This window comes from Rana temporaria, chromosome 10 (assembly GCF_905171775.1).
Source record: "Rana temporaria chromosome 10, aRanTem1.1, whole genome shotgun sequence".
Lineage (NCBI taxonomy): Eukaryota > Metazoa > Chordata > Amphibia > Anura > Ranidae > Rana > Rana temporaria.
In genome coordinates, this window is record NC_053498.1 from 133850483 (window position 1) to 133876168 (window position 25686).

Genomic DNA, 25686 nt, shown 5'->3' on the forward strand with positions numbered 1-25686 from the left:
TTGTGCCTTGTACTATTAAGCACACACTTCATCTTATTGAAATAAACCATCTTTAAGCGAAAAGTTTCACTCACCATTCATCCGATCTGCCATTCATTCAAGTCAAGAGACATCAACACCAACTGTTCTCATCATAGCTCCCAGCAATCACTGCCCGCCGATGCCCACACAGCGTGCTTTTATTATAACAAAAGTTTTCACAAACAGCAGCTGATTGGTTACATGCTGTGACCTCCTCCATGGGAAGTGATGTCACAACATGTGACCTCCTCCATGGCAAGTCAGGACACAGCATGGGGGCTCCACACAGCAAATGCCCATATATGGATTTGACAACATATGATAACCCTTCCGACAGGGATATTTAGATACATACAAATACATGAACACAATATTAATAGAATAACAATACAGTAATAATACAATAACAATGAACACAGTTCCTGATGAGGGGAGCTTATCTGCAGGTGTATGCTCACGTCACAATAAAATGTTGATCAGGCACCGAGAGATGACAAGAGCATATATCCGCTAAACCGACAATGCGTTTGCAGAGTGGACGCATCCCACAGGCGAATATCTGTGCTTCACACAGGGGCCCTTTTGCCGGCCGACATCCCCACTCCGCAAACGCCCTTCTCCAAAATCAGGAAGTTTACCTCAACCAGTCTCAGTCCGCCCCAGTCAGCTCTTTAGAGCGGGTTGCGGGAGAACTAACACTGGGTGACACTATGACAATACATATTAAATACATCTTCATAAAATTTCCACAACAATTAAAAGGATGTCAGCAAAGCTCGCTTCAGATTCTTACCTACTTCTGCTCCACAGAGAAACAATCAGACACTAAGGCCCAGATTCACAGAGAGCATGGTGCACATTACGCCGCCGTAGCGCACACACCGTACGGCACGCTAACGTAGTTTGGAGAGGCATGCATTGCATTCATCAAGCCAGTGCTCCCAAGGCTGCGCCAGCGTGGCGTGGGTTTCGAAGGCGCACGCCGGCGTAGGTGGAAGTGGGCATGAGCCCATGGAAATGATGGGCCGAGAGCCAGACCGGTACGTCGGCGTGGCGCAGTGTTTTACGCCCGGCGTATCACGAACTGCGCCGTGACGTGGACGCATGCACAGCACCCCCTGTGCCTGCTCACAACCACACCGGCACAACCGCCTAAGCTACGCCGGATCACCGCGTATGCCGTGAACATAACGTACGCCCATCCAGACGCACGTCCAACGCAAAGTACGCCAGCTTGTGTTCCCTGGTGCAAACGACATGTCAGACAGTGACATTGAGAAGGAGAAGCGAAAGAAGAACTTCTCCATGCCTGTTGACGCAGTAGTGCTATGACCATGGCTGCCCCTGACATGTTGGCATACGGATGTGTTGTCCTGCAAGTGTGGTTGCTCTGCTCGTCCGTAACGGTGCTGCTGCAGCTGCTCTCCAGCTGACCTGTGCATGTCTGTTGCCGGGTTGCACCTCATTTATGGTGAATAACTTTACGCCGGACGTACAACTTACGCGCATCTCGCGTAGAATGCGCCGGACACACGCATGTTCGTGAATCGGCGTATTTCCCTCATTTGCATGTTTGAATGGCTAATCAATGGGAGCAGCACCATGCGTCCAGCCCATATGTGCGCCCACCCTACGCCGGCGTGCGCAAGCTATGTCGGTGGGGTGTAGCCTATTTTTAGGCTCATGTTGGTTCGTGGGTCTGCTACACACATACGCCGGCGCACATTTGCACTTACGTCTGGCGTAAGTGCTTGGCGAATCTGAGCCAATCTTCCTCAAACAAATAAAGTTGGAGTGAAAACTGGAAGGGTCTCCCTGAGTCATGTGATTAGTTGCAGCATAGTGATAGGAGAAAAAAATGTTGGGAAAAGCTCTGAGCCAATCACATGGGCAGGAAGTGAAATTTCCATGCTGTGGTAGGGCAGGGAAATTACATTTTGTGTCAGCTTTAGAGAATCACAGATTCTTTAGAAATGTATCTTTTATATTCAATGAAAACAACATTTCCAGAAGCGTCTCTCCTGTCCCCTACGTAGGACTGGACTCATTAGGAATCTTCCTTTCTTTCCTTTACTGCTGGTTTCTCAGAGTGCGGAGAGCAGAAACAGTGCGATTACCTCCATCGTGTCGTGAATATTTAATGGCCCTTTGTTTAAAGTAACATAAAAACCGGAGCAGAACGGATGGCTCAATTAAACCTGCTGGGAGCGTGTGTTCACTGTTTAATTTAAAAATGCCATCTGTAATTTCGGTGTCAGAGCCGTACGCAGTGATTAAAGCTTTCCCAGATTACCGCAGATCATTTCACCGTTTGAAAAAAAGACCAAAAGTCTGAAAATGCCCCTCGGAAGGTGACAGTACCTGACAATTAACGGTCATGGTGGTTTTGTCCTGAAATGTTAAAATGGACCTTTTACATTTTATAAATCCGCATGAATAAATTACAAGCATGTCACAATATACAGTAGCAGTATCATTAAAAAAAAAAAGCTCCAACTTGTATCATTAAAAAACTGACCTTGAGCTCCAGTCAGTAACTTTGCCTAGGTTGAGGTTATGTCTTCATTAGAGTTGAGCGGACACCTGGATGTTCGGGTACGGGTCCGAACCCGAACTTTAAAAAAAAAGTTCCGGTTCGGGAACCCAAACCCGAACCCGAACTCCGAACCCCATTGTAGTCAATGGGACACCGATTTTTAGAAAAAAAAAATTTGCGGAGGTCCCTGCAAATTCAATAACCAGACCCTTCAGGTCTGGTATGGATATTAAGGGGAACCCCGCCGTCAATTAAAAACAGAAAATGACATGCGGTTCCCCCTAAATATCCATAACCAGACCTGTTATCCGAGCACGTTGACCTGGCCGGCCGCAGGAAAGAGGGGGGGACAGAGTGCGCCCCCCCCTCTCCTGAACCGCACCAGGCCACATGCCCTCAACATTGGGAGGGTGCTTTAGGGTGCCCCCCAATGCACCCTGTCCCCATGTTGATGGGGACAAGGGACTCATCCCCACAACCCTTGCCCGGTGGTTGTGGGGGTCTGCGGGCGGGAGGCTTATCAGAATCTGGAAGACCCCTTTAACAAAGGGGACCCCCAGATCCTGACCCCCCCTGTGTGAAATGGTAATGGGGTACACTGTACCCCTACCATTTCACGAAGGAAGTATAAATTCTTGTAAAAAAAAAAAAACACACACACCGTAGAATAAAGTCCTTTATTACTGTAATAAAAAAAAAATAAAAAAACTCCAGCGGTGATAATCCACTCATTCCCGGCTTCCTGCTCCAACTTTGTCCTGATCCAGCGACGGGTGCGGGTGATCTCCAGCGATGAGAAGATCCATCCATCCAGAGCGCAGCATCGCTGACCTCCTCTCACCGCTGGACACAGCCCAGCGAATGACGCGCTGAAGCTGTGACATTACTTATATAGGGGAGGCAGGGCCACCCGTCACGTGACCCCGCACCCTCTGACGCACCCTCTGCTACGTCACTGGGTAAGCCCAGTCTTCCCTCTTCCTGGCAAGGGTTGTGGGGATGAGACCCTTGTCCCTATCAACATGGGGACAAGGTGCTTTGGGGGCACCCCAAAGCACCCTCCCAATGTTGAGGGCATGTGGCCTGGTGCGGTTCAGGAGAGGGGGGCCGCACTCTGTCCCCCCCTCTTTTCTGCGGCCGGCCAGGTCAACGTGCTCGGATAACGGGTCTGGTTATGGATATTTAGGGGGAACCACACGTCATTTTTTTTTTAAATTGACGGCGGGGTTCCCCTTAATATCCATACCAGACCTAAAGGGTCTGGTTATTGAATTTGCGGGGACCTCCGCGCATTTTTTTTATTTCCGAACTCCGAACCTGGACCCAAACTTTTTCCAATTATTCGGGTTCGGGTCCGGGTTCGGGAAAAACCCAAAGTCTGTACCGAACCCGAACTTTACAGTTCGGGTTCGCTCAACTCTAAAGGTGACCAGATTTTTAAAATGAAATCCGGGGACATCTTTTTTTTTTTTTACTACTAATGGCGGCAATTAGCGACTCTCTGCCCGGCTACTACTGGGTGGGGGGCGGAGGAAGATCACTCGGCCAGGGAAGGCAAGTAGATAAGCAGGCAGCCGGCTGACCAGGACTTGAGCCAAGGCAGAAGAACATTCAAGCGGAAATGAAAGGGCATGCGCCCGAAACTGAAGAAATATTTACTCTGCCCCGACCAGCACATGATCATCAGAAAGGGGCACAGTGTCCTCAATACGGGGACTGTCCCCGTAAACCGGGGATGTCTGGTCACCCTACTTTAAGACTTCCCCTGAGGAAGCCCTTCGGGCAAAACATGTCGGGAGTTTATAATTTTGTACCACTGTGGAAACAAGAGCAACAAGACCATGTTAAGAATGCGTATGATTTTATTATGAAATGTTTTTAATATTGCGGATTAATAAAGGATGATTTTTTTTTTGTAAATAACTTTTTATTTACATTTTATAAGGGGTGTATACAACAGTAAACCGCACATAGCAGAAAAAAAATAAACCAGTTACAATAAGAACATACCTCCCAACTTTTTGAGATGGGAATGAGGGACACCTATCAGCAAAAGTATTCAGGCATAGCACACACACCTTGCCACGCCCCCTTAAAGGAGAACTGTACAAAAAAAACAAGATTGGTTAAACCCGCAAGTGCTCTTTTTACCTCTACTATTCCTTTATATTGGATTTTGGAATTTTCAAATTCAGCAATTTAGAAATCAGATGAAAGGTTTAGCGCTGGGAAACACTTTTTGATAGATATAAAGTGCATTTTATACACAACTATATAGATCAGACCAAAATGAGGGACAAATGAGGAGGAATGAGGGACAGAGGGACATTGCTCCAAATCAGGGACAGTCCTTCGAAATCAGGGACAGTTGGGAGCTTTGAACCAGCCTGTAAGAATTGAACCAGCATATATCAAAACATGAAAAAATAAAAGAACACACAACACATTTGCCCAAATAAAACATGCACATTTCATGAACCTCCAGCAGGAGGCAGATTTACAGCCATGCTGCCATGATGTCACCTCCTTCAACTATATGAGACAATACATTCATTACAAGTCCCAAATCCCTTCACCTCTCCTCATCAGGAAAATAAATTCCAGAAGAGCACTCATCGGATTATAACATTATACTGGGATAAGTCAATAAAAAACCCCACCCCAGAAATACACTCCTCTCATCTATTCAGCCAGTACCAAGGAATGAAATGAATTAAAGTGGTTGTGTAAACTTTTACAGACCACTTGGCCCTACATGTAGGTGCAATAAATATCTCCTTAACCTACACGGTTAAGGAGATATTTGCAGAAAAGACTGCACCAATGTCTATGGCGCATGCGCGCCATATACAACAGCGCAGGCTAGGGTTAGGGTTAGGGGTTAGGGAGTTAGGGTTAGGGAGTTAGGGTTAGGGTTAGGGAGTTAGGGGTTAGGGTTAGAGAGTTAGGGTTAGGGTTAAGGGGTTAGGGTTTACCATTGAAGAATATGGCTAGGACTCAGGATTTGGAACAGGGACCTCCCCCAAAGGTCCCTGAGTCAGGTCAGAAGGCGGGTTCCCAGAGGTCACAGGGCGTGGCTGACCCACCCCCACCAAAGTGTACCGCCTACCCCAACTAAGTCAGGGAATGAACAAGTCGGGGAATGAACAAGTTGGGGAAAGCGTCCCTGACGGCTCCCACGCGCATGTGCGGGAGTGACGTCATTGCTGCTTCGGCCAGTCACATCGCCGGAACAGCGAAACCCAGAAGTCACTCCGGGTATCATGGCGGCGACGGAGGAGAGGAACGGTGGTCGCTGCGGGGGCTTCGATCTCAGGTAAGTAAAAAACCTGCAAGAGAAAGGCATAATGAGCTGGTATGCATAGCATACTAGCTCATTAGCTAGTATGCTATGCATACCAGCTCATTATGCCTTTCTCTTGCAGGTTTTTTTTAAGGGAAAAGTTTAAGAGGGTTTACATCCTCTTTAAACAGAAGTTTTGGTTTATGGTGCTCAGATTCAGTTCCGATTCCTCCCCACCCCTGCAGTGCCACATTTGGCACCTTTTGGGGGGGGGTTTGGAGGGCATACTTGTTTTTTACAGGTACCCTGTCCCCACTTTGGGGAGACCGGGCCATGGCGAAAGACGTCAACAGCTCGGTCTCCCTCCTCCTTTCTCCCTTCCCTTCAGCCAGGCCAGTAAGAGAGCACAGCATGCTTCACGCATGCGCAGTATGGACCCGGTCATGAAGCCGAAAAGCTATTCTGCCGGTTTCCCTCACCCTCAATAGCGGTGACATCGGAGCAGCGGATGGAAACATGGTGCTGACATCGCTGGACTCCAAGACAGGTAAATGTCCTAATGTCAAAAGTCAGCAGCTGCAGTAGGTGTAGCTGCTGACTTTTCATTTTTAAAAGGGGCGGGCCGAACTCCACTTTAAGCATATGCACAAGTGGAACAAATGATTGCTGTATTGTTGTAATATGCTTATCCCCTATGATCGTCAGCTCCATCTAGTGGCCATAATGCGGTATTTTCCTCAATAAAAAAAAAAACACATTATAGCCACTAGATGGAGCTGTTAATCATAGGAGATAATCATAAACAATATAGCGATCAATTGTTGCATCTGTGCATATGCTTAACCACATGCCGACCGCTGCTCGCAGATATACGTCGGCAGAATGGCACGGGCGGGCACAAGGACGTATTTATACACCCCCTTTAAGAAGCGGCATTCGGGCTCCGTGACTCCGACCCCGGGTCCCACGGACTCGGTGTCCGCGGAGATACCCGCGATCATGTCACGATGAGGAAGAAGGGGGAAATGCTGATGTAAACAAGCATTTCCCCAGTCTTCCTAGTGACAGGACAGTGTACACAGCTTCCTGTAATCGGAAGAGGAGATCACTGTCGTGTCACACATGGCCCATCCCCCCTACAGTTAGAACACATCCCTAGCCACACTTAACTCCTTCAGCGCCACCTAGTGGTTAACCCCTTCACTGCCAGTGTCATTTTCACAGTAAACAGTGCATTTTTATAGCACAGATCGCTGTAAAAATTACAATGGTCCCAATTGTCAATTTTGTTAGGGAGCATCGTCGCACGACCGCGCAATTGTCAGTAAAAGCGATGCAGTGCCGAATCGCAAAAGGTGGCCTGGTCTTTGACCAGCAAAATGGTCCGGGCTGAAGTGGTTAAAGTGAAACTACACTGCATCTAATCACCACAAACTTAAAACTATATTTACCGTATTTATCGGCGTACACCGCGCACTTTTTTCCCCTTAAAATCAGGGGGAAATCGTGAATATACGCCGATCCCCGCTGAGCCGAGTCGTGTGTACTGCACACTCGGGTAGGCTCGGCCACGCTCGGCTCCGCCTGAGAGGAGCCGAACACACAGGAAATCCGGCTCTTCTCGGCTCGTGCCAAATCCAAAAACGAACACCAGACACGCTGGACGGAGACGGACACCTGGATGGAGGCCGCAGACGGACACCTTCAAAGCCGCAGACGGACACCGCGCAAGGAAGCCGCAGACAGACACCCACAAGGCTGGACGGACCCCGCACAAGGCCGCAGATGGAAGCTGGACAAGGCCGCCGATGGACGCAGGGCAAAAATGTAAGTTTTTTTTCATTTTTTACCTTCCTAAGCTTGGGGTTCGCGCTATACGGCGGTGCGTGGTATACCCCGATAAATACGGTAATTATTTTTTATTCTGGTGGACATAGTGTGGTATTTTTCTCAATCAAAAACAAAAAAAAAAAATATTATGCTCACTAGCTGGAGCTGACAATTATAGGAGATAATCATATTACAAACAATACGGCGATCATTCGTTCCACCTGTGCAAATGCGCAAAACATCCAACTGTGAATTTTGTATACATAGACCCCCTTTGATGTTATCCTCTAGGCTAGAATAGAAAAGATCAACAGAAATATGTGAGTGCTTAAGACATCTGCATGGTGAATTTTTTATACATAGACCCCCCTAGGGATGGAGCCGATCAACAGCAGATTCAATAATATATTGAGTTTTTTTGGAGATTGTAATTTATACTGAATACTTATTGCGTGTGCGTAGATTTGATATAAAATAAATAAATATATTTATAGATATATCTATCTCTATATACTGTATAGATATATATCTATAGATATATCTATATATCTATAGAGATATCTATATATCTATAGAGATAGATAGATGGATAGATAGATAGATAGATAGATAGATAGATAGATAGATAGATAGATAGATAGATAGATAGATAGATAGATAGATAGATAGATAGATAGATAGATAGATAGATAGATAGATTTATAAAAAAAAGCAGAGTAAATAAAAAAAATATTCCTCTTTATCAATAACAAACTTTTGTTTAATGCCAGAAACGAGCGAACATTGACCATAATACACAAAACAACGTTGTCATTTTATTGCGCCCTTTATGTTACTGTTTTGTTTTTTACAGCTGAAGTATTTTATTTTTGTATCTATTTTATACAACAGACTAACTTGTTTGTTTTATACGCACAAAGTGAATTTACTGCCCCGTGACAGTGTTTTGTTTGTTTTTATATAGTGCGTAGTATGTTGTTTTTATTTCCAAGCGATCCGTATTTTCGTGTACCCGGCCCCTCTGGCTGCGTGGTTCCAGGCTGTAGAAAAATGTACTTTGTATTTTATGAAACAAGGTGTGTTTGTATTTGTCTCTTTTATGCTATAGTAAAATTTCCAGCTCTTACGTTTGCAGTAAAGTTGGACTGTACATCTGTTATATGTTTCCTTTTTTTTTTGCACTAGTTATTTCTTTTACTTTGTAAAAACTTTTTTTTATGTATTTGTTTTTTTCAAGCTCATACAGTGTAAAATAGACTCAAAACTATTATAGTTTCTTAATAAACCAAATAAATAAACTACAGTCGTTTTGAGTCTGTTTTACAATTTTAATTCCTTCCTTGTATATTCATAATTAATAACCGGAGGAGAACACGGAGGTGGACTGGATTAGGATGAAGGAGGGGGGACCGAAGGAGGACGTGCGGTAAGGTGGCCAGATTCTGAGGACATATTTTTTTTTTACTAGTAATGGCGGCAATCAGTGACACTCCGTCGCCACCGCCGCCCGCCTCACATTCTGTCAAGTCTTAGGCCTCGTACACACGATAGGATAGCCAGAGGACAACGGTCTGAAGGACCAAAACTGATCGTGTGTGGGCCCCATAGGTTATTTAACCTTCGGTTAAAAAAAATAGGAACTTGCTTTAAAATTTAACCGATGGACGCTTAACCGATAGGTCAAAACCGATCGTTAGTATGCAAAAGCATCGGTTAAAAACCCGTGCATGCTCAGAATCAAGTCGACACATGCTTGGAAGCATTGAACTTCGTTTTTTTCAGCACGTCGTTGTGTTTTACGTCACCGCGTTCTGACATGATCGGTTATTTAACCTATCAGACCATCAGTCAGCTTCATCGGTTAACCTAAGACAACAGTCCTTCAGACCGTTGTCCTCTGAATATCCTATCATGTGTACGAGGCCTTACTCTCCGGGCCCCGGCTGCTAATGGGTGGGGAGCGGAGGAAGATCACTCCACCAGGGATGGCATGGAGATAAGCAGGCGGCTGGCCAGGGACTTGAGCCAAAGTAGAAGAACATGCAAGCGGAGCTAAATGGGCATGCACCCGAAACTGAAGAAATATTCACTTCACTCCAACCAGCATATGATCATCAGAAAGGGGCACAGATAATGGAAAACAATACACCCCCCTAAGCTAGTAGGAACTTGTGCAGTGTGGGCACAGCCGCACTGCATGGGCAACTTTTTTTGCCCAGAGATGGGCATTAATTCAGTAGTTATGGCTGGCTCAGTGTGGATAGCCTGATGATGGACTTCAGTTATTCCTGTTGGATGTTAGGTATTTGTCCAGCCAGACGAATGATATAATTCCAACATCATGTCAAAGGTCTGTCCTAAAGCCTCCTTCCAGTTCTACACGCTCAGCAAAGAAATCCTCAGAGGCGTCTATATAAGATGTCCAAAGTACCTAAACTGGCACCTTTTCATTTAAATAAGAAGGATTTCAAAACCAAGAAACTTCTAGGGCCAGATTCTCGTAGATTGGCGTATCTTTGTTCCGGCGTAGCGTATCCTATTTACGCTACGCCTCCGCAACTTAGACGGGCAAGTGCTGTATTCTCAAAGCACTTGCTCCGTAAGTTGCGGCGGCGTAGCGTAAATAGGCCGGCGTAAGCCCGCCTAATTCAAATGTGGAACAGGGGGGCGTGTTTTATGTAAATGTTATGTGACCCGACGTGATTGACGTTTTCACGAACGGCGCATGCCCTGTCCGTGGAATATCCCAGTGTGAATTGCTCCAAAGTACGCCGCAAGGACGTATTGGTTTCGACGTGAACTATGTAAAATTTTCAAATTTCGATGCGGGAACGACGGCCATACTTAACATTGGTACGCCACATGTACGCCACCATATAGCAGGGGTAACTTTACGCCGGGAATAGCCTAACGTAAACGCCGTATCTGTACTGCGTCGGCCGGGCGTACGTTCGTGAATTTGCATATCTAGCTGATTTACATATTTCTAGGCGTAAATCAGCGTACACGCCCCTAGCGGCCAGCGTAAATATGCAGTTAAGATCCGACGGCGTAAGAGACTTACGCCGGTCGGATCTAATAGAAATCTATGCGTAACTGATTCTATGAATCAGACGCATAGATACGACCGCTCAGACTCAGAGATACGACGGCGTATCTGGAGATACGCCGTCGTATCTCCTTTGTGAATCTGGGCCCTAGACTCCAGTGCTCTTCACTGTCAGAAAAATAAGCTCTGCTTCTCTCTGAGGAAAGCAGATGAAGAAAGATCATTTCCAGAATGTGTAATCCAGTAGGAATGGATGGGTCAATCTGTATATTCCAATGCCCAGCTATGGACTTCAAGCTGTTCCTGTTGAATGTTCGATGTTCTAAACTTGGGCAGACTTTTTTCCATAGAGTCTGTTTGGAGCACTTACTCTATTCGGATTCTACATTATGGCCTATAAGAATCTACGCTCACCTAGGTTTTCAGGAAGAGTAGTCGATAAATTTAGGAAGGTCATCCCCAAACCTTGTCCACTTTATCATGTACTTACAAACCTGCCACCACTGCTGCGATCTTTCTTCTGGGTTTATGTTCCCTCTTTACACTGGTTATGCAAGATCTAGATTGTTTTAAATCCTTCTGTAACTTGAGGAAACTTCCTCACTCTGAAAAATTCCATGCCCTAGGATTTAGAGCAGTGGCGGAACGACCTGGGTCACAAAGGACACACTTGCAACTGGGCCCTGGTGTTCCACCACTTAAGGGGGCCTCAAGATGGATGGAAGGGGGCTCCTGTAGAAAATGTCAAAGGGTCCTGCTGCGAGACCGCAAGGCCTGGTTCATACTGCTGCCACCCCAAAGTCATGTAACTTGCTTGCAATTTCCTCACATCTTGCCTGTGATCTCCTTGTGACTTTTGTGATTTAATATTGCAGTCTATGGCACTCAAATCAAACAATAGTCACCGAAAAGTAGTAGACTGCACCTTTTAAAAGGAATATGAACAGGTGCACACAGAATTTTGTGCGGCTGTGCATAGTAGTCAATCAGCTCTGTGTTTTATTGTCAAAGGAACAGTCCACAACTCAACATCACTAAAGCGTGGGCATTAGAGGATTTAGTAGAAGTGCGCGGGAGTTAGCAGCTGATTGGGTACTATGCACAGCTGCAGTCTATTCTGTGTGCACTTGTTTTAGTAAATCTCCCCCTATGTGTTGCAAGTTACATGAAAAGTCACAGCAGTGTGAACCGAGGCTTATATAGGGCCCTGTTATGGGAGTAAAGGGCCCTGGGATCAGTGGGAAGCGCACCTGGTTTGGAGGGAAGGGCCCTGGGACCAGAGGAAAGGCTCGTAGCACTGATGGAAAGGGTACAGGCATTCAGGGGCACCCTTTATGGTTTCTTGCACGGGGGGGCCCTGAAGGTTCTAGTTACACCTCTGATGTGGAGGTGGTGACCCTTGCTCTCCCACTTCAGATGTAAACCAATCAAGGGCTGGAGTTTGCAGTAATATAGGTTCTTAAGGATCACCAGTCAGAGAAACTGCCTTCAAAATGTCATCTATGTAAGTGTTCTGAACTTGCAGGTAAACTAACAGCCCTATTAAATACCAAAAGAATCGGAGTGACATTTGTGGTGGGGTGACAGATTAGGTTCATAGAAAAACGACTAGCACACGCCGCAATAGCTTTTACTTTTTTTTTTAGGTTATCCAATCTCAGCCAGAGCCGGAGTAAATCTATCCTAGCCGAGTCTGACTTGCGGCTGGCGTAATGTGACTCTGCAATGATAAAATGGCAGGTACGTAGCAAACATGAAAATACCGGCTATTAAATGGAAGGCCATTTTCTATTTTGACAAGTTTAGATGTTTGAGAAGCTGGAAGATTTTTTAAAGTGTAGAGAGGACAAATGTAGGTCAGGTGAAACGAGCGTCTATATATGAAGACGTATTGCAAGGCTGAAAGACATCTCCTGTGAACAAGGAATCAGGACATAGTATGGTATGAAGAAAAACCCAAACTGGAGCTTTCTGATTGGTCAGGGAGGACCGGCAGCCATGTTGTAACTTTGGATTTTGGTACCATGGCACAATCTAGTTTGAAGGGAAGATGAAGTAATTCCTCAGTCTACACTGAACACCGCAAACCAATGGCATCTCAATATATAGCAGGCATGGTCACAGAATTTCTGGGTTGGTTAACACTGCAAATACTGAACACTGGTTCCATGCCCTGTCTCCCCTCTTTCCACCCTGCTACAACTCATTATTGGTCTTTAACCACTTAAGGACCGGACCAATATGCTGCTACATGACCCAAGGGGTTTTACAATTCGGCACAGCGTCGCTTTAACAGACAATTGCGCGGTCGTGCAACGTGGCTCCCAAACAAAATTGGCGTCCTTTTTTCCCCATAAATAGAGCTTTCTTTTGGTGGTATTTGATCACCTCTGCGGTTTTTATTTTTTGCGCTATAAACAAAAATAGAGCGACAATTTTGAAAAAAATGCAATATTTTTTACTTTTTGCTATAATAAATATCCCCCAAAAACATATATAATTTTTTTTTTCCTCAGTTTAGGTCGATACGTATTCTTCTACCTATTTTTGGTAAAATAAATCGCAATAAGCGTTTATCGATTGGTTTGCGCAAAATGTATAGCGTTTACAAAATAGGGGATAGTTTTATTGCATTTTTATTAATTATTTTTTTTTTACTACTAATGGCGGCGATCAGCGATTTTTTTCGTGACTGCGACATTATGGCGGACACTTCGGACAATTTTTACACATTTTTGGGACCATTGTCATTTTCACAGCAAAAAATGCATTTAAATTGCATTGTTTATTGTGAAAATGACAGTTGCAGTTTGGGAGTTAACCACAGGGGGCGCTGTAGGATTTAGTGTTCACCTAGTGTGTGTTTACAACTGTAGAGGGGTGTGGTGTAGGACTGACGTCATCGATCGAGTCTCCCTATAAAAGGGATCACTCGATCGATGCAGCGCCATAGTGAAGCACGGGGAAGCCCGAGGGAATCCGACCACCGCATGTAGCAGGGGGGGGGGTCCCGATCGGACCCCCGACCCACGTCTAGGCAGGCACTTACAGGTACGTTGATGTGCCTGTCCGTGCCATTCTGCCGACGTATATGTACATGCGGCGGTCGGGAAGTGGTTAAAGTGGAGTTCCACAATTTTTTTTTACCTGATTTATGCCTATATCTAATTTCACTTCCTCCTTCAGGCGGCGCGGCGCTGTACGTCATTTCTGGTTTAGCATTGGCTCCTGGGAGAGCTTGGCATGGCACTGCTCCAGTAACAATTAACATTGGTGTCTATGGAAATGCTTGGTCAGCTTGGCATGGCACGGCTCCAGTAACATTTAGCATTGGCGTCTATGAAAAATCTTGATCAGCCTGGCATGGCACGGCTTCAGTAACATTTAGCATTGGCGTCTATGAAAAATCTTGGTCAGCCTGGCATGGCACGGCTTCAGTAACATTTAACATTGGTGTCTATGGAAACTCTTGGTCAGCTTGGCATGGCACAGCTCCCATAATATTCAACATTGGCGTCTATGAAAAATCTTGGTCTGCTTGGCATGGCAATCTGACCAAGATTGCACCACAGTGCACATGCCCAAGTTCGGCAGGTGCATGCTGGTTAGCCAGCATGCACGGAATCTAAGAAGAAGGACACTGTGGTTTCAGATGCCCGACCAAACTCACTCGGAATTTCCGAAGGAATTCCATCGGAGGAAAAGAGAACATGTTCTCTATGTAAACTCCGACGGAATTCCTCAGAATATCCGATGGAAAAACTCTGATGGGCATACACACGGTCGGAATTTCCCATGGAAAAACTCAATCGTGTGTATGAGGCATTACACTCTCGTGCTTGGCGTATAAACATGAACAAACCTCACAGAAAGGTTTGCCGAATATTCCAACTTCCAACTATGCGATTACCGGATCTCTCCGCATTTAAATAATAAAGAATGTACACAATAGTGTAAAAACGAAAAACTAATTGTAATAAACACTGTGTAAACTAAACATTATACTCACATAATCTCATTAAAAAGTGAGCAACAATAACACAGCAAACTTCCAATGGATGCCTCAGCCAGTGAAATATGGTCACAGCGGACCCGAAGTATGCAAATATAATCTCACCCCCACTCGCTCTCCCAGCTTGGAACTCCGCTTCCTGAATCGGCCTGGCACGTCACACGTTAGCTCAAATGGTTGCCGTACAGCCACGCCCCAACATGTTTCGTTATATGGACTTACTCATGGGATTCAAATTTTTCTAATGCACCCATAGGTTTGTAATGGGAAATTGGGAATTTACAAAATTCCTATCCTGCCACGATACAAAAGGCAGAGGAGTTTATAATCTTTTAGGGGATAAGGGAGGGATGCATTAGGTGGGAGCGCTTACAATATATTTGGGTGTGAAGAGTAAGACCTTGCAATCTGAATATAATTAAGGATAGAGATGGCAAAAAAGCAAACAATCTACTAAGATATAAGGGAGGCATGGGAAAACATGAATAAACGAATGTCTGGGGAGAGGGATTTGGGAAAGGAGGAGGACACAAAGCTGATATCGTCTATGTGTGTGGATATAACCGCTCCAGCTTCCTTTGTCAGCAGATAATTGTAGTTGTGTCAATTATTTAATCAGCAGTGATTAGCCATAGTGCAATAATTGTGAATTTATCTCACACAAACTTTCAGAACAAATGATTGCCTCTAACTACAGAAACAAAGACAAACGATAATAAATTCTGAAAGGTTAAAGACCGTCCAAGAACAAAAATCGAATACCGCATATACTCAATATATAAGCCGACCCGAATATAAGCCGAGGCAATTTTACCACAAAAAACTGGGAAAACTTATTGGCTGAGTATAAGCTTAGGGTGTCCATCTGCATGGCTCACTGTGCCTCACTGTGTCCATGTGCATGCCTCACTGTGTCCATGCCTCACTGTGTCCATGCCTCACTGTGCCCATGACTAGACTGACGTTTAACATGGGAGTCTTTGGAAGGGGTGCCTGGCTTTGAAAAATCAGTGCTCCCCAGCCGTAGGACCCCCGGACAACAAACTTTGCACACTTGTAAAGAAGAAATGGGGCTACATGTGTCCCAAGTTCCTGGGGACCTACGACCGGCCGGTACTGGGTCCCCAAAGTCACTGGAGAAATTACCGTTTAACATGGGAGTCTGTGGAAGGGGTGCCAGGCTTTGAAAATGTGTGCCAAGTTTGGGGTCTAGGGGACCTACAGCCGGCCGGTACCGGGTCCCCAAAGTCCGGGAGATATTATTGCTTCTAAAAATAAGTATCCAGATATATTTTGAGAGATAATAAAAGCCCAAATATAGTAGAGTGGATATGTGAAATGAACGAAATACAATATATGGAAAGACAGATTAGAGAAGAAGGATATATAAATAGTCAAATGCCAACAACATGGCAAAATAGGATGAATACGGCTCTCAGAAGGAATAAAATAATATATATATAAAGGGAAAATAAGGAGAAACACTTAGGGGAAAGGTAAAATAAGTGGAAGATAGTAGAGAAATGAGGAGGAAGAGGGGAGGGTTTTTTTCATGAATGGTTATAGAGATGAGTGTATGTGGAGGATGGAGGGAATGGTTGCGGATGAATGTTGAAGGGTATTTTGTTTTAATGATAAAGTAACTTGTACTCATCAAGATTCGGCATATTGAATAATTTATGGGAGCCAAATCCTCCTATCAATTAGGGCCCTTTCACACGTAAGGACAGTATGTCCGTATTTCATCCATACATGTTTGGATGAAATACGGACATACATGTATCCCTATGGGATAGTGGGTGTCATCTGTCCCAGTTATGGTCCGATTCCTCCCTCCCCTGAGCAGCTCCCTAGTAACCTCTTACCTTCCTCCGAATATACAAATGATTCCCAAGAAGACCACATTTCCTTATATTGCTCCCTTGTGTTCTGAGCCGTAAGCACCAAGTCCTCCATTACCCCAATGCCTCTGACCTTATTAAGCCACATGGCAATGGAGGAGGGTCGAGGGTCCTTCCAACACAAAGTAATATAGGCATTAGCCACATTCACCAAATGGCAAAGCACTGATATTTCTGAAGTGGGATTTGTGAACAATGAAGCAAAAAAAAAAAAGGCAAAGTCCTCTGGTATATGAAAATCTGTACATTTTTGAGAGATCTTCTGTACCTCCAACCAATACTGTCTAATCTTTGGACAAGACCAGAAGATATGGAGTCAATTCCCTTGTCCCTCATGGCATCGCCAACAGCGGTCCGAAGCTTCTGGGAAAAATTTGCGGAGGATTGTAGGGGAATAGTACCAACACGTTAACAATTTATAATTAGATTCCTGGATTTGAAGGAAACTGCTTCTATTTGATCTGCAACTACCATGGGGCTGCACATGTGTTAAGTTATGACACCAGCCATTTCATGGTTTGACGATATGTTTGAGGACACAAGCAAATGTGATAGCAATCCCAGCATTCCAGGAGTGTAACTGGTTTTTTTAAAACTGTTAAATCGACAGGCTTAGTTCTGCTTTATGATTTACTGCTGTTCAGGGGCTCTGGGCTTCATCAAATAGGCAGCCTCCAGCAATAAGAAACAGGAGCAATGCTGGAGGCAATTTACAGGGCACACTAGTTTTGGTAGCATAATTATTAATGCGGAATGTATGTTCCTTGCTAAAGCTAAGATTTTTTTTAACCACTTCAGCAATTGTCAGTTAAAGCGACGCAGTGCCGAATCGCAAAAATGGGCCAGGTCATTTAGCTGCCAAATGACCTGGCCCCTTTTTGCGTTTCGGCACTGTGCGACGTGGCTCCCAAACAGAATTGATGTCCTTTTTTCCCCACAAATAGAGCTTTCTTTTGGTGGTATTTGATCACTTCTGCGGTTTTTATTTTTTGTACTATAAAAAAAATTAGAACGACAATTTTGAAAAAAAAATCAATATTTTTTACTTTTTGCTATAATAAATATCCCCAAAATAATATATAAAAAAACTCATTTTTTCCTCAGTTTAGGCCGATACGTATTCTTCTACAAATTTTTGGTAAAAAAAATAGCAATAATTGATTGGTTTGGTGTCTATTGATTGGTTTGCGCAAAAGTTATAACGCCTACAAAATAGGGAATAGTTTTATGGCATTTTTATTAATATTTTTTTTCTTACTGGCGATCAGAGATTTTTATCGTGACTGCGACATTATGGAGGACACATTGGACACTTTTGATGCTATTTTGGGACCATTCACATTTACACAGCGAACAGTGCTATAAAAATGCACTGATTACTGTGTAAATGTCACTGGCAGGGAAGGGGTTAACCACTAGGTGGCGAGGAAGGGGTTAAGTGTGTCCTAGGGAGTCATTCTAACTGGGTGGGGGCAGGGCTGACTGTGAGACGACACTGATCACTGCTCCTGAGAGGGAGCAGACGAGCAGTGTCCTGTTACTAGGCAGAACAGGGAGTTGCCTTGTTCACACAGGCATCCCCCCGTTCTGCCGCTCGGCAGACACGGTTACGGAGCTTGCGGCAGGGGTGCGCGCGCCCACGTGGCGGCAAATTTAAAGAGACGTACATGTACGCTCATTTGCTTGTCCATGCCATTCTGCGGATGTAAAAGTGCGTGCGCTTATTGGCCAGTGGTTAATCAAATAGTAATGGATAAAGTTCTGCTTTAAAGCGGTGGTTCACCCTTAAAAACAAGTTTCTACCATTAAATCCAGCATACTAGCGTGAGCTACAGTATGCCTTTATTTTTATTTTTTTCGCCATACTCACAGTTTAATCGCGTAGTTAAGTTTTAGACTCCCCGCGGGGAATGGGCGTTCCTATGCAGACGGGAACATGATTGACGGCCGGCTATGGCGCGTCACGCTTCCTGAAAATAGCAGTAGGAGTCGGCTCTTCACGGCGCTATACGGCGCCTGTGCACAGACTAGGACCTGACTGCACAGGCGCTGTGAAGAGCCAAGTCCTATTTCGGCTATTTTCGGGAAGCGTGACGCGCCATAGCCAGCCGTCAATCATGTTCCCCTCTGCCTAGGAACGCCTACTCCTCGCGGGGAGTCTGAAACGTAACTACACGATTAAACTGTGAGTACGGCGCAAAAAAATTAAACAAAGGCATACTGTAGCTCGCGCTAGTATGCTGGATGACATAGTAGAAAATATTTTTTTTTTTTTAGGGTGAACCCCCTCTTTCTTTAGGTTAAGGTTTAGCTTACTTCATCAAAAAAGAAATCAGATTTGTTGGACAACTTTGTACAATCCACATCTGGAGGAGAGCAGAAGCACGGGGATACAAATTACATCTACGTTTAAAGCTTTTCTTAGTTTGAAGCCAACACACCTGAGTGAAATGGTTTCCAGCTTCTGGCTCCGTTCATATCCGTGCGCTGCGGGGAAGCGCATGAAATCTCCCATGTTCCCGCAGCGCACGGATGCACGTGTTTTTATTGCAATTGTGTTGCGGCCCCATTCATTCTTAATGGCACCCCAATGCATCTTGCTAATGCACGTGCATTGCAGAGCACAACAACCTATGGTCATTTATTACCATGCGTTATGGGGGGCTTCATTTTCAAAAAGTTTTTTTTTTTTGCATTAGGCAGGCCATTCAAAGGAACAAAGGAACAAACTGCCCTAACACAATGCACATGTTGTTGCTTTACAAAGATATAAACTCAGCGTTATTAAAAAAAAATCTTTGGCCCGGATTCAGATACAATTGTCTATCTATCGGCCGCCGTAAATTAGGGCGCAAGTTCCGTATTCAGAAAGAACTTGCGCCCTAAGTTAAGGCGGCGTAGCGTATGTGGTCCGGCGTAAGCCCGGCTAATTCAAATGTGGATGATGTGGGCGTGTTTTATTCAAATTACATGTGACCCCACGTATTTGACGTTTTTTACGAACGGCGCATGCGCCATCCGTGAAGGTATCCTAGTGCGCATGCTCCAAATTAACCCGCAAGAAGCCAATGCTTTCGACGTGAACGTAAATTACGCCCAGCCCTATTCGCGAACGACTTACGCAAACGACGTAATCAACGGAAAATACGACGCTGGCCCGACGTCCATACTTAACATAGGATACCCCTCAAATAGCAGAGGTAATTTTACGCCGGAAAAAGCCTAACGTAAACGACGTAAAAAAATGCGCCGGGCGGACGTACGTTTCTGAATCGACGTATCTACCTAATTTGCATATTCCTCGCGTAAATAGACGGAAGCGCCACCTAGTGGCCAGCGTAAATTTGCAGCCTAAGATACAACGGTGTAAGACACTTACGCCGGTCGGATCTTAGGGAAATCTATGCGTAACTGATTCTATGAATCAGTCGCATAGATACAACACCGCAACTCAGAGTTACGACGGCGTATTCAGAGGTATGCCGTCGTAAGTCCTATCTGAATCCGGGCCTTTCACTTTTATCTTTCCATTCTTACTAACAGGCTTTCAGAAACAATTTTGCTGTAAGAATCGGACCATTTGCAAAGCTCCATCCGTTATTTCTGCTCGGTGTGACACGTATCCTAGTCTTGTTAGTACATCTAACACAGAGAATTGGCCAATGCTAGACTTGTGCAAGGATTTCAGTATTCGCTCCTAAAATGGTGCAGGCTTAAAGCGGAGGTCCCACGAAAATAAATAAATATTAAAAGCTAGAAGCTACAATTACTGCAGCTGCTGACTTTTAATAAATGGACACTTACCTGTCTAGGGTGCCTGCGATGTCGGCAGCCGAAGCCGATCAATCGCTCGTCTCTTGGCTGCCCCCGCCACCATCCTTGGTGAGGGAATTAGGGAGTGAAGCGTTGCGGCTTCACTTCCCGGTTCCCTCTACTGAGCATCCTAACTGGTCCCCGCTGTCTTCTGGGACCTGTGTGTTTCCCAGAAGACAGGGACGGGAAGGGGCGTGACCCGCGTGGGAGTCTATGACCAAAAGTGGGTGCAAATACCTGTCTTAGACAGGTATCTGCACCCCCCCCCTCCCCTGAAAGGTGCCAAATGTTACACCGGGGGGGGGGGGGGAGGGTTCCGAATAGCGGAGGTTCCATTTTTGTGTGGACCTCCGCTTTAAAGTGTCACTAAACCCACGTCATAAAAAAAATCAATAAATAGTGTATTACATGCTGTTCATACTCACTATAAGGATTTGTTTTCTGTATTCTGCAAAAAACCTGGTTGATCCTGCTTGTCAGGGAAGGCTGGTTCTCCATGTAAGCGCCTGGCACACGCGCATCAGCACTCGCGCACTAGCGCTTCTAGGCGCATGCCTGCCACTAACGCTGGTGCCAGGCGGGCTATTTAAACAGGGCTCCTGAAGGGACTCATTGCTGTTTGGTGTACAGGTTATGTATTGTATTCTGATTTCCGTGTGACCTCTGATCCTGATCCGTCTTGTCTCTACATATGATTGTCTGTTACCTACCCTAACCCCCGGCTTGCCTTTAGACTCATGATCTTTCTGCTGATCCTGCCTGTTGATCCTGTCTGCTGATCTCCTGGTACCAACTCGGCTTGTGACCTGACCACCCTTCAGTCTGCTGTCTTTGTCTGATCTGTTCGATGGTAACCAACCTGGCCTGTCTGAATCTGCATCTCGTCCATCCAGTTTTTTGCAGCTTCCAGCCCTGCAAGCCTGCATCTGGTGCCTAGTCCGTGCTGATCATCCCATCCCAGCCTCCCATCATGTCAACTCATCTGCTACCTGCCTGCTGCTACTACACAGACTACTGAACTGGTTACAGGCACTCATACCCCACCATGCTCCTGTGGCTTCTGTATCACTGCCAGTAGCCCGTGAGCCGGAGTTGTACTGGAGGCTTTCCTCTGCACGTCAGGCTCACATCCCAGGTACGTAACACTGCTGCTCTCTATCTCCCCCTTCTGTTCATGTCCCCAATTCAGCTAAGGTTTTCCAGAGCAGTGTTGCCACAGATTCTCAATTGGATTTAGGTCTGGACTTTGACTGGGCCATTCTAACGCATGAATATGCTTTGAACTAAAACAATTCCATTGTCGCTCTGGATGTTACATCTTGTTGCTTTGTGATGGTGAACCCCCTACGTGGGAAACCTTGTAAAGACTTTCATTTTTTTTTTTTATAAAGGTGGGCTGTGCCCTTAAAACACAGTTCGGACTGGCATGGACTTCACGCATCTACCATTAAGATAACCAACCCCCATATCAGTGTGGTCAATGAGAAAAATGCCCCTTTCATTAATTGTCAGAGGAAAGAATGTTCCTTAAATTGGTGATCAGTGGGAAGAATGCCCCTTTTATTGATGGTCAGTGGGAAGAATGCTCCTTACATTGATGGTTAATGGGATAAATGCCCCTGTAAGGGGTTAGCTCGGTAGCGGGGTGTGTGACCCCTTGGATGGGTTCACTACACACTTAATTTATACAGACAGGCAGTCGAAGACGGTTGAAAACAAAGATTTTGTTTTATTCTACCATCTTGCTGGAAACAAGTGCAAGCATCCAAACAGCATAAACAAAATTAAACATAAAATAAACCCTGGCCACTTGGGGCGTCTATCTTCACCACACAGGAACCTATCTATGGAGTCTGGCACAGCCTAGTCATACAGCAGAAAAAAAATAGTATTTTGATTTTTATCACACAGAAAAATTAATCACCTCCTCACCTCCTCAGAAGACTTTCAGCTACTGCTCTCTTTCACTCAGAAAGCCTCAGGATGCAGCAATTCAGTGGTAATCCTCTGGATTACTTATAGAGGCCTTAATTGCCTCATTCTGAACAGCTGACGTTTTCCAACGCCCTTAGAGCTTTTCTGGCTACTTTTGTAGCCAACGCCTAATAACAATTGGTGTATTGTCTAAACAAGGCAGAAATGTATGTCCTGTCTGTGACAACACCCACAGATTTACCTGACTTCCTGTCACAGCCCCTTACATCGATGGTCAGTGGGAAAAATGCTCCCTACATTGATGGCCAATGGGATGAATGAACCTTACATCAATGGTCAATAGGAAAAATGCTTCTTACTTTGATGGTCAGTGGGATGAATGCCCCTTACATTGATAGTCAGTGGGAAGAATGCCCCTTTATAGTGAGGGTCAGAATGTCACCCTTACAGATAGCTGGTGTCATTCCGATGGCTCTGGTAAGTGGTGTTGGCTCTAGAACTATGTAGGAACCATCAGATGGGATGTCAATCAGCCACAGCGCAATGAGACCCTAGCAACTTCTGGAGGTACCCTGGTTGAGAATGATTGGTTCAGCTGCTAAGATAGCATGCATAAAAACATATTTTTTTTTCTGATATATAAAACTGTTCTGAATCTAACCTCTGCTAGGCCATCTTGGGACTTTATTTGTAAAAAAATACTTTTTGCATTTGCATTTTGTTATTTGTACCCTGTTTATTACTGTGTTTGGTCACATGCAGGCATAACGCTGCTTATATGTAAAGATTAACTGCTGGCAATATTCTTTGCAGCTTCTGCGTATTTATTATTTATTTTCAGTTCTTTTTTGGGGGGTAAGGATAGCACGGTTGTGTGGGCATATAGAAGCTATACCTCTATCTGATGCATTCACATCTGAATATTCGAGCCATGCTGTGTCCGTGTTCCGTTTCCCAGGTGATGGGAATAATTCACATTTTTATTAGATTACTCCCGTACAATCTGCCTCAATATACATTTCTTTCCACTGTACTTTTTAAACACACTTTATTTTTCCCCGAGGTACTTAGGACTCTAATTAACTGAAAGGGCTTTTTTTATTTCCAGCAATCCTTTACTGATGAATAACGATATACACTCGTAAATGAAAATTGCTTTTCTATTTAAATTCTGTCATTGCTTTAAATAAAAAAATAAAAAAGGCGCGAGTAGGAGGCCCAAAGGTCATTTGCAACTTATTAATTTCTGAAATGTGCATTCCCCCGATGTATTAGCATTGAACATATCCCTGAAACATCAGATGTGCTGGCTATTAATTACTTTTATTCTGTATAATATACAGTTGTAAAGTGCAGGGAGATGACAGAAACAAGACAACATATCAGAAAAAAAATATGGCTCAAAAAAAGTTAGAAAAGACCTAACTCACCTTACATCTGCTGCCCCCCGGTGGAAGACATTGTTTGACAATTAAGCCCATACCAAGAGTGATGAGTCAAACTGTCCAACTTGATTTCTTTGCAAAATTAGCACTTTTGTGCTTTTGCAAAATTGTCAAAGTTGCCATGTGGCAATATTAGCCTAAATGTTTAGAAATGGGGACATGTAGTTTCAAGTCCCCGCTATTACATCACGTAGGTTTGTTGATAAAACCTTTGATAAGTGTTGTGATCACATGACTTATGCAACGAAACCGATTTTATGGAGGTCACTTTACTTTGTTTACATAGAAAGTAGGGATGTCCCAATACCGATACTAGTATCGGTATCGGGACCGATACCAAGCATTTCCCAGAGTACTTGAACTCGGGGGAAATGCTCCGATGCCTCAGCCGATACCTGGGCAGGCAGGGGAGTTGCAAGTCTTCTCCCCCATGCTGTCTTTCCCCCGTTCCGTGCTGTCTTTCCCCCGTTCCGTGCTGTGCTCTTTCCCCCATTCCATGCTGTGCTCTTTCCCCCGTGTTCCGTGCTGTGCTCTTTCCCCCGTGTTCCGTGCTGTGCTCTTTCCCCCGTGGTCCGTGCTGTGCTTTTCCCCCCCGTGTTCAGTGCTGTGCTCTTTCCCCCGTGTTCCGTGCTGTGCGCTTTCCCCCGTGGTCCGTGCTGTGCTTTTCCCCCCCGTGTTCAGTGCTGTGCTCTTTCTTTCCCCCGTGTTCCATGCTGTGCTCTTTCCCCCGTGTTCTGTGCTGTGCTCTTTCCCCCGTGTTCCGTGCTATGCTCTTTCCCCCGTGTTCTGTGCTGTGCTCTTTCCCCCGTGTTCCGTGCTGTGCTCTTTCCCCCGTGTTCTGTGCTGTGCTCTTTCCCCCGTGTTCCGTGCTGTGCTCTTTCCCCCGTGTTCTGTGCTGTGCTCTTTCCCCCGTGTTCTGTGCTGTGCTCTTTCCCCCGTGTTCCGTGCTGTGCTCTTTCCCCCGTGTTCTGTGCTGTGCTCTTTCCCCCGTGTTCCGTGCTGTGCTCTTTCCCCCGTGTTCTGTGCTGTGCTCTTTCCCCCGTGTTCCGTGCTGTGCTCTTTCCCCCGTGTTCTGTGCTGTGCTCTTTCCCCCGTGTTCCGTGCTGTGCTCTTTCCCCCGTGTTCTGTGCTGTGCTCTTTCCCCCGTGTTCCGCGCTGTGCTCTTTTCCCCGTGTTCTGTGCTGTGCTCTTTCCCCCGTGTTCAGTGCTGTGCTCTTTCCCCCGTGTTCTGTGCTGTGCTCTTTCCCCCGTGTTCTGTGCTGTGCTCTTTCCCCCGTGTTCCGTGCTCTTTCCCCCGTGGTCCGTGCTGTGCTCTTTCCCCCGTGGTCCATGCTGTGCTCTTTCCCCCGTGGTCCGTGCTGTGCTCTTTCCCCCGTGGTCCGTGCTGTGCTCTTTCCCCCGTGGTCCGTGCTGTGCTCTTAGTATTTCAATATAAAACCAAGATCAGGAACTTGGGGACATGACCTCAAACTAGCAGGAGGAAATTTCAAAATGAATCTTAGAAAGGATAGTTCATTCTTGGAATAGATTTCCAGCAGTAGTTGTGAGTCAGTCAACAGTAAGTGGATTCAAATATGCTTTGGGCAAAAGCATACAAGGGAGAGATGGAAGCACACGCCGAAAGCCGCTCAATTGCAAATGAGACAGGAAGGCATCATCCCCATCCACTCTTGAACCACGCCCTAACGTGTTTCACCCTTCATTGCCTTAATTGTAGAGGTCATGCCTCATGTTTGGGACAAACATAGATCTCTGCTCAGGCATAAAACAAATGGGGCAGACTTGATGGATCACTTGGTCTTTCTTCTGCTGCTACTCTTCTATGTTCTAATGTTTCTATTCTTTGAAGTTACATTATTTT